We start from the raw sequence: 9429 nt of genomic DNA, 5'->3' as shown, positions 1-9429 counted from the left end.
TAATGATCACCTTTGGTATCCCAAACCGACAAATGATATTTGAGTGAACAAAATCAACCACCGCTTTCTTGGTTACAGACTTGAACGTTTTAGCCTCTATCCACTTGGTGAAATAGTCGATGACCACTAGAATGAACTTGTGCCCATTTGATGTTGATGGCTCAATTGTCCCAATGACATCCATGCCCCATGCAACAAAAGGCCATGGTGCAGACATTGCATGCAATTCAGATGGTGGAGAATGAATCAAATCTCCATGCACTTGGCACTTATGACATTTGCGCACGAAACTGATACAATCTCGCTCCATAGTGAGCCAATAATAACCTGCTCGGAGGATCTTCTTTGCCAACGCGTACCCACTCATATGCGGTCCACAGACTCCAGAATGTACTTCGGTCATGATAGATGTGGCTTGTCTAGCATCTATGCATCTTAACAATCCAAGATCTGGAGTCCTTTTGTACAAAACCCCTCCGCTGAAGAAAAATTCGCTCGCCAACCGCCGAATTGTTCTCTTTTGATCACTTGTGGCTTGTACCAGATACACCCCCATCCTGATATAGTCTTTGATATCATGAAACCAAGGCTCACCATCAAGTTCTTCTTCTACCACATTACAGTAAGCATGCTGATCATGGACTTGAATATGCAACGGGTCAATATAAGCCTTATCCGGATGATGTAACATTGACGCCAAGGTAGCCAAAGCATCAGCAACTTCGTTATGGATCCTTGAATATGCCTGAACTCTACTGATCAAAATCGTTGACAAAGATCATGCAAACATTGCCAGTACGGTATGAGTTTCAAATCTCGTGTTTCCCATTCCCCTTGAATCTGGTGCACCAGAAGGTCCGAGTCCCTCAAGACCAAAACTTCCTGGACACTCATGTCTGCAGCTAAACTCAAGCCCAAAATGCATGCCTCGTACTCAGCCATGTTGTTAGTACAGTAGAAACGAAGCTGAGCCATAACAGGGAGATGTCCTGTTTCAGAAATCAATACAGCTCCTATCCCAACGCCTTTCATGTTAGCAGCTCCATCAAAGAAAATTTTCCAACCTGGCTCTCCAACTTGTTCCAACTCATCAATGTGCATTACCTCTTCATCAGGGAAGTAAGTCTTTAAAGGCTCATATTCTTCATCCACTAGGTTCTCAGTCAAATGGTCGGCCAATGCCTGGGCTTTCATCGCAGTCCGGGTCACATAGACGATGTCAAATTCTGTGAGCAAAATCTGCCACTTTGCGAGCCTCCCTGTGGGCATAGGCTTCTGAAAGATATACTTTAATGGATCCATACGAGAGATGAGGTAAGTAGTGTAAGATGACAAATAATGCTTCAGCTTCTGTGCCACCCAAGTTAGGGCGCAACATGTCATTTCCAGGTGAGTGTACTTAACCTCGTAAGATGTGAATTTCTTGCTGAGATAATAGATGGCCTGCTCTTTCCTGCCGGTGATATCATGCTGACCTAACACGCAACCAAACGAATTATACAAAATCGTCAAATATTGAATCAAAGGTCTCTCCGGTTCTGGTGGCACCAACACAGGTGGGTTTGACAAATACCCCTTTATCTTATCAAATGCTTCTTAACACTCATCTGTCCACTTGACCGCAACATCTTTCTTCAACAGTTTGAAGATAAGCTCACAAGTTGTCGTAAGCTAAGCAATAAACCTGCTGATGTAATTCAACCTCCCTAATAGACTCATCACTTTAGTCTTGTTCCTTGGAGGTGGCAATTCTTGGATAGCTTTAATCTTTGACGGGTCCAATTCAATACCTTGGCGGCTGACTATGAATCCCAACAATTTTCTAGATGGCACACCGAATGCGCATTTTGCAGGATTGAGCTTAAGATTGTACCTGCGAATCCTTTGGAAGAACTTTCTCAAATCCCTGACATGGTCAGACTGCTTTCTAGACTTTATGATCATATCATCCACATAAACCTCAATCTCCTTGTGTATCATGTTGTGGAATATGGTCATCATTGCCCTCATGTAAGTTTCCCCAACATTTTTCAAACCGAAAGGCATGACCCTGTAGCAGTATGTTCCCCATGGCGTGATGAATGTCGTCTTCTCTGCATCTTCCTCATCCATTAGATTCGATGATAGCTCGCATAGCAATCCACAAAAGACCCAATCTCATATTTGGCGCAATTGTCAATCAAAATGTGGATGTTTGGCAATGGGAAGTTATCCTTTGGGCTTGCCTTGTTGAGATCTCGATAATCAACACACACCCTGGACTTACCATCCTTCTTTGGCACAGGTACTACATTGGCTAACCAAGTGGGATACCAAGTGACCCGAATGACTTTTGCATCGAACTGCTTGGTGACCTCTTCTTTGATCTTCACACTCATATCAGTTTTAAATTTCCTTAGCTTCTACTTGACAAGAGGGAATGCCGGGTCAGTGGACAATTTGTGAACCACCAAATTAGTGCTTAGACCCGGCATGTCGTCATATGACCATGCAAAAATATCTTTGTACTCAAACAATGCTTTAATTATCTCCTCCATGAGTTGAGGTTCAAGATGGACACTTATCTTAGTTTCTCTGGTATTATCTGGGTCCCCTAAATTGATTGTTTCTGTATCACTCAAGTTAGGCTTGGGTTTTTCTTCAAAATGGCTTAATTCTTTACTAATCTCTTCAAATGCCTCATCCTCATCATATTCTGATTCATCATTACACTCTATTTCTTGAATTACTATTTCAGAATTAGATTAGCTTTTAAGACTGGGCCGAAGATTCCTCATGCATGTCATGTCATTGAATCCAGCATAAAAAGAACTATACAAGAAAGAAAACAAAACAAAAATAAAACTATCAGGAATGAAGAAAAAAAGGAAATTGCATTTCATTGAAATTAAAAGATAACAAGGTTTATACATCCAAACGGACGGAACATAGAATCTGAATTACAACCCTGAAATAATCCAGATAAACTGAAAGAAAATCAAAGCAAACTACCAAAACTCCTTCCTGGTGGGGAGAGGAGTAGCTTCCCAATTGTTAATCTTTGCACTAGGCCCAACAAATTTCGCATACGCCTTGCTAGAACCCTCTCCAGCTTCCACCATGTTCACATTGTCACACCTCCTTTTTACATACCCGCGAGGGTACAAGGGAGTTTTTTCCAATTAAAGGACAATCGAAACGGGATTCGTTTATTTATTTCAGAGTCGCCACTTGGGAGATTTAGGGTGTCCCAAGTCACCAATTTTAATCCCGAATCGAGGAAAAGAATGACTCCATATTACAGTCTGCGCACCAGAAATCCGGATAAGGAATTCTGTTAACCCGGGAGAAGGTGTTAGGCATTCCCGAGTTCCGTGGTTCTAGCACGGTCGCTCAACTGTTATATTCGGCTTGATTATCTGATTTTATACAAATATGAACTTATGTGCAAAATTTTATCTTTTTACCGCTTTCTTACTTATTGTTATTATTTTACGAGAATTGCAACGTCGTGGAAACATATCTCGAACCACGTTACATCAATGCACCCGTAGTTGTTTGGCATATCTCGACTCGGTTGAGATTTGGATTTGGGTCACATAAATGTGCACCCGAGTTAAGGAAAATAAATTATTAAAGGCGCGCCTAAAGCAACTAGCGTCTTGTTATTTTGGGGAAGGCCGTAAAATTCGCTAAACGGCCTGTCCTCGAATTCTAAGTATTTTAATATATACATTTAGAGGGCCCCGCAGCTTGTGCATTTTTTGTTTGTCGAGGCTCGTCTCATTCATTATTAAAAAGAATTTGCAATGTCATGGAAATACATCTCAGACCACGTCACAATCAATGTACCCGTGATTAGAGACACATTTCGATTTCGTTGAGATTTGGATTTGGGTCACATAAATGTGCACCCGAGTTTAAGGAGATAACATTATTAAATACGCGCCTAAAGCGACTAGCGCAGGGTTATTTTGAGAAAAGGCCGTGAAGTTCGCTAAGCGGCCGATCCCGAGTTCTAAGTAATTAACACATACATTTGTGAGGGCCCCGCAATCTATATATTTTACTAGGCGAGGCTCATCTCATTTATTTTAAATGGACAAATCCTAAAGCGACTACATCTTTTCTATTAAAATTAGTCTCTAAAATAAATAAAGAAAATCCTAATTAATTACGAGCTTTTTTTTATTTAAGAAAGCATGGCATACTAATTGCTATATTAATACAAATATTGATGAACAAGAATTTTACTAAAAAAATTCGAAATTATAAATAAAATAAAAATTTGACAACTAATATTCAAAAGAATCAAATATAGTTAGATTGAAGCTCGCATTGTTATATATAAAAAAACTATTGGAATTAATTATTCACAACCATTTGAAACTGGATTTAACCATAATTACTAAAGCTTAATAGAAAGTTTATTAGACTTAAACGTTCTTCTAATTTTGTTTGAACTCAAATCATGCCTTAATACCTAATTCACGAAATTTAGTTCAAATTCATGCCTTAGCTAAATTTAAGTACTTGTTCACAATTAACCTACTGTTGATAATCTTAGAACCTTCATAGCTAGTGAATTAACCCGTTTTGCCAAGCCGATTCATTAAAGACTAACTTATGTTATTTTCTCTTATTCCAATTATTATTCAATAATACATAAAATAGCCTAAATACAATCAATAAAAGGAACAGAGAAAAAGCGAAATTAAAACTTCAAAATTCGATTCTTCATATGTATTCATGCTTCCACATTTTTAGCTTGCAATAACTAGTATTACATTCGTGTACCTGGTATTGGAAAACAAGAGAAGATGAAGCTGAGAAGCAGCAACAGTAGTAACAATGTAGCACAACAACGACAGTCCAGCAACACAGGAATAGACCAGTAACAGTAGGAATAGTAGAAAACCCAGGAGACTATAAACGACTCCAAGTATAGAGAAGAAGTAAAAGGCAGGAAGGTTCTGACTATTTCAGATCTTAAGCGAGGCAATGAAACAGTAACTATTCTTTTTCAACTTCAAAACTCTCCAAAATGAATTCTGCCCCTGTATATTCAGTGTATCCAGAATGTATATCGGGTGTATACTTCTCACTCCGCCCCCTCTTTTTTTCTTCTCTCTATCTAGTTTTTCCTCTTTTTTTTCCACCCCTTCTTCCTAAATTTTCTCTTCTATTTATAGCAAAATTTTCGAAATTTTCAGATTTGTTTTTTTATTATTTTATTATTTTTTTAATTAAAAGAAATCCCACTTACAAATTGCTTTTATTTTTTTAGAAAAAGAAATCCCACCTTTATTTACTTTTATTTTTAAAATTCCAACTTTAATTACTTTATCTTATTTAAAATCCCACTTTTTATTTTTTTAAAAGAGAATCTCACTTTATTTAACTTTTCTTTAAAAAACAAACCACTATCTTTTCTTTTTCTTTTAAAAATGCTACTTTCAATTACTTTAAATTTTTTAAATTTTCAGATACCTTTATATTTATTTTTTAATTCCAACCTTATTTTACTTTTAAATTTTTTAAAACTTTTTACTTTTTTTTAAATTTTCTACATTCTTTTACTTTTTTTTATTTTTTTATTTTTTATTTTTTTAAAATCATTTCCGAAATTACTATATATATATATATTTTAAAATAAAAATAATAAATAAAATAAAATATTTTCGGATTTTTTTATATATAAAAAAAACAAAAAATAAAACTATTAATAGTGATAATTCACTTTTTATTTTTTATTTTTTTGGTTTTGTTTTGTGTTGGACAAAAATGAAGAAGGGGTGTTGGGTTAATGGAGCGGACCGGATCGACCCGGTTTGAAACGGACCGGGTCATGGGGAAAGTTGGGCAATTATTTGGGCCTGTGGTTTGAAATTGAAGAAGTGGCCCAATCCGATTTTTCTTTGTATTTTTGTTCTCTTTTCTTCTTTTATTTTTCTAAAACTAAATTATAAAAGTACTTAAATTATTATTAAGAACTAAATTAAGTTATAAAAGCGCAAATTAACTTCCAATAACAATTAACGCACAATTAAGTAATAATTAAGCATAAAATTGTTCATTTGGACATTAAATGCTAAAAATGCAAAAGATGCCTATTTTTGTATTTTTTATTAATTTAACAAATAAACATGCATAGACAAACATACAAATAGTTACACAAAATATCACAAAAATTGCACACCAAGAAAAATTATTTTATTTTTGAATTTTTTGGGAGTAATTCTCATATAGGGCAAAAATCACGTGCTTACACACATCATCGAATAACTTCTCGAACCTTTCAATCAGGACCAACCACAGAACTGGGAACTGTTGTTACTAGGCGTTTCTTGGTGTCACGCCTAACAAATGATCTGGAAAGACGTGGGATGGGCTTTGGGATGACCCATGCCCTCTGTTTCAACTTTCTGGCACTTTTTATGTTCGCAACTGTGGGCTTGAATCCCAAACCAAATGTATCCAAGTTTTTGGGGAGAGACACCGGTTGTACGATACCTTGCAGAGATGCACCCAAACACTTGCCCGGTACAAAACCATTTTTCAACATTTCAACGGCTACCATGACTGATGTAGCAGCTACCCTCGGAATTGGGACACACTTCCCTTCTGGAATTTTCTCTACCGACACCGTGTCAAAAACCTGGTAGACCCAAGGACCCTTATCGTCTTCAACCTCAATGAACGGAACAATGGCATCACCGGGAGCACACAAATTATCCACGCCGTGCACAACGATTTTCTGTCTATCCCATTCAAACTTTACCATCTGATGCAGTGTAGATGGGATTGCTTTGGCGGCATGAATACAGGGTTGACTCAATAGCAGATTGTAAGAAACATCCATATCTAGCACCTGGAATTCCATGGTAAATTCAACTGGTTTGATTGCCAGCTTGAGCACTATGTCACCGACTAAATCTTTTCCTCCATCGTCGAATCCCCCAACGCAAATACTGTTCTTGTGAATTCTTTCATCATCCCCTTTCAACTTGTTCAGAGTGGAGAGAGGGCAAATATTCACACTAGAACCATTGTCGATCAGTACCCGGGTAACCATGGAATCTTCACATTTCACCGTAAGATAGAGGGATCTATTGTTCTCAGTACCCTCCACTGGCAACTCATCATCAGAAAAAGTGACTCTGTTTACCTCAAATATCTTGTTAGCTATCTTTTCCAAGTGGTTTACTGAGATTTTGTAAAGAACGTGGGCCTCATTCAGGATCTTCATCAAAGCCCGATGATGCTCGTCTGAATGGATCAATAATGACAATAGTGAAATCTGAGTCGGTGTCTTCCTCAGCTACTCTACAATGGAATAGTCCTGCACTTTCATCTTTCTCAAAAACTCTTTTGCCTCTTCTTTGGTCACAGCTTTCTTCACTAGCACTGGGTTCTCTTTGGAGGTTTTAGCTTTTCTTAACTCTTCGGGGGCAAAGCATCTCCCCGACCGAGTCAATCCATGGGTCTCATAGACTTCTTCTTTGACTTCTTTGCCTTTGTAAGTCACTGTCACCCGTTCATAATTCCACAAGATGGCCTTGCTGTTGACTATTGGTAATTGAGTTACCGGCTTGATAATGACAGGATCTGTGCGGGCACCCTCCACAATTACAACAGGCTTGTTCGCCACTCCTGGAACAACCACTTTTGCTCTTTCTTGTTTTACTGCTACATCACTTGGGGTCCCCTTTTTGACTACTGTAGATGGTTCACTGTTTGTCCCGCTCAACCTGATCACTGATTTATCACTTGTTGGCATTTCAACCGACCTGACTTCACTGGACCGAATCATCATGACGGTCTGTGAAGGCTTCTTAGTCCCCTCCCTTATGCACTATCTCAATCATATGTGTCTCATGATGGGCTGGCAACAGATTCTGGTTGATATTGGGCGCCTCCGGAGCTTGGACCTCAATCCGATTAGTATCAATGAGCTCTTGAATAGCTGTTTTAAATTCCCAGCATTTCTCTGTGTCGTGCCCCGGAGCACCAGAACAATATTCGCAACTCACAGAGTGATCAAGATTCATCAGGGAAGGATTTGGCAGTTTTGGCTTGATCGAACTCAGCATACCCAATTGTCGCAACCTGTGAAACAAACTGGTATAGGATTCTCCTAATGGAGTGAAGGTTTTCTTCTTCTGCAACCTTTCGTTCTTAAATGCTTGGTTGGGCCGGAAACCTGATCCATGAGGGTTTCGATAGGCTCTTAGGGGTGGATAGGCATTTTGTGGAGCTGGGTGTGTATTTTGTGGGACTGGCACACACCATTGTGCGTGGGCCAGAGGTTGGCTGTATGTTTGGGCACGGTGGACAGAAAATAGGGGTCTGGTGGTGGGTAGTAGTGTTGGGGTAGATTATACGGGGTATGAGGATAGGTTTGGTGGTAGGGACGAGGCTGATGATAGTGGTGAGGTGAACCCCTGGGCCCGAACCAAGCTCCTGATTCAACTGTTGCGACATCCTCTTTCTTCTTCTTTCCAATTACTCCCCCAGTTCCACTTTGAATGGCCTGGGTGGTTGCCTTGATCGCCGAATAGCTCATGATTTTGTTTGTCTTGAGTCATTCTTCTACCATGCTGCCATCTTTACCACTTTATTGAAGGACTTGCCTATAGCTGATACCAGATGACCGTAATAAGTAGGTTCTAAGGCCTGTAGTTCTTTCATTGGAGGGTCAACCCTTGTTGCCTGCTCTCTCCACCTAAAACCATACTCCCTGAAACTTTCATTGTGCTTTTTCTCAAGTTTCATCAAACACAGACGATCCAGAATAATTTCGAGATTGTACTGGAAGTGGCAAGCAAATGCCTGGGCTAGATCATCCTATGTGTACCATCTTCTGTGATCCTATCGAGTATACCATTATAGCACTGATCCACTCAGACTCTGACTAGAATACGCCATTAGCAGTTCGTCTTTCCCTCCATCTCCCCTCATTTTGCTACAAAAACCTCTCAAATGTGCCACTGGATCACCGTGCCCATCATACAAATCAAACTTGGGCATCTTAAACCCTGCCGACAATTGCACATCTGGAAACAGACATAGGTCTTTGTAGGCCACACTTACTTGACCTCCCAACCCTCGCATGTCTCTGAATAACTGTTCTAGGCTTTTAACTTTCCTGAACATCTCCTCCTGTTCGGGATTTTTAGATGGTTTTTCGGTTTCTGCATGGAGGTCAAAATAAGGAGTGTAGGAATAGGGTTCGGGAACCTTGAAAGTGGGCTCCGGGGGTAATACTGGTTGTCGTGAGTCTGGAACAGAGGCTCACTAGAGGATCGGTGTAATGCAGCAGGTGGGGGTGCCACAAAAATAGAAGTGACTGGTAGAGGAGGGTACGTGACTTGTTTGGGTGGTGGAGCTTGTGATGTATGGGAAGTGGTGCCGTGGCATTGTTGGTAGAAGGGAAAGGCCGGAGATGAG

Source organism: Nicotiana sylvestris, chromosome 6 (genome assembly GCF_000393655.2).
Source record: "Nicotiana sylvestris chromosome 6, ASM39365v2, whole genome shotgun sequence".
Lineage (NCBI taxonomy): Eukaryota > Viridiplantae > Streptophyta > Magnoliopsida > Solanales > Solanaceae > Nicotiana > Nicotiana sylvestris.
Note: the sequence above shows the minus strand (reverse complement) of the source record.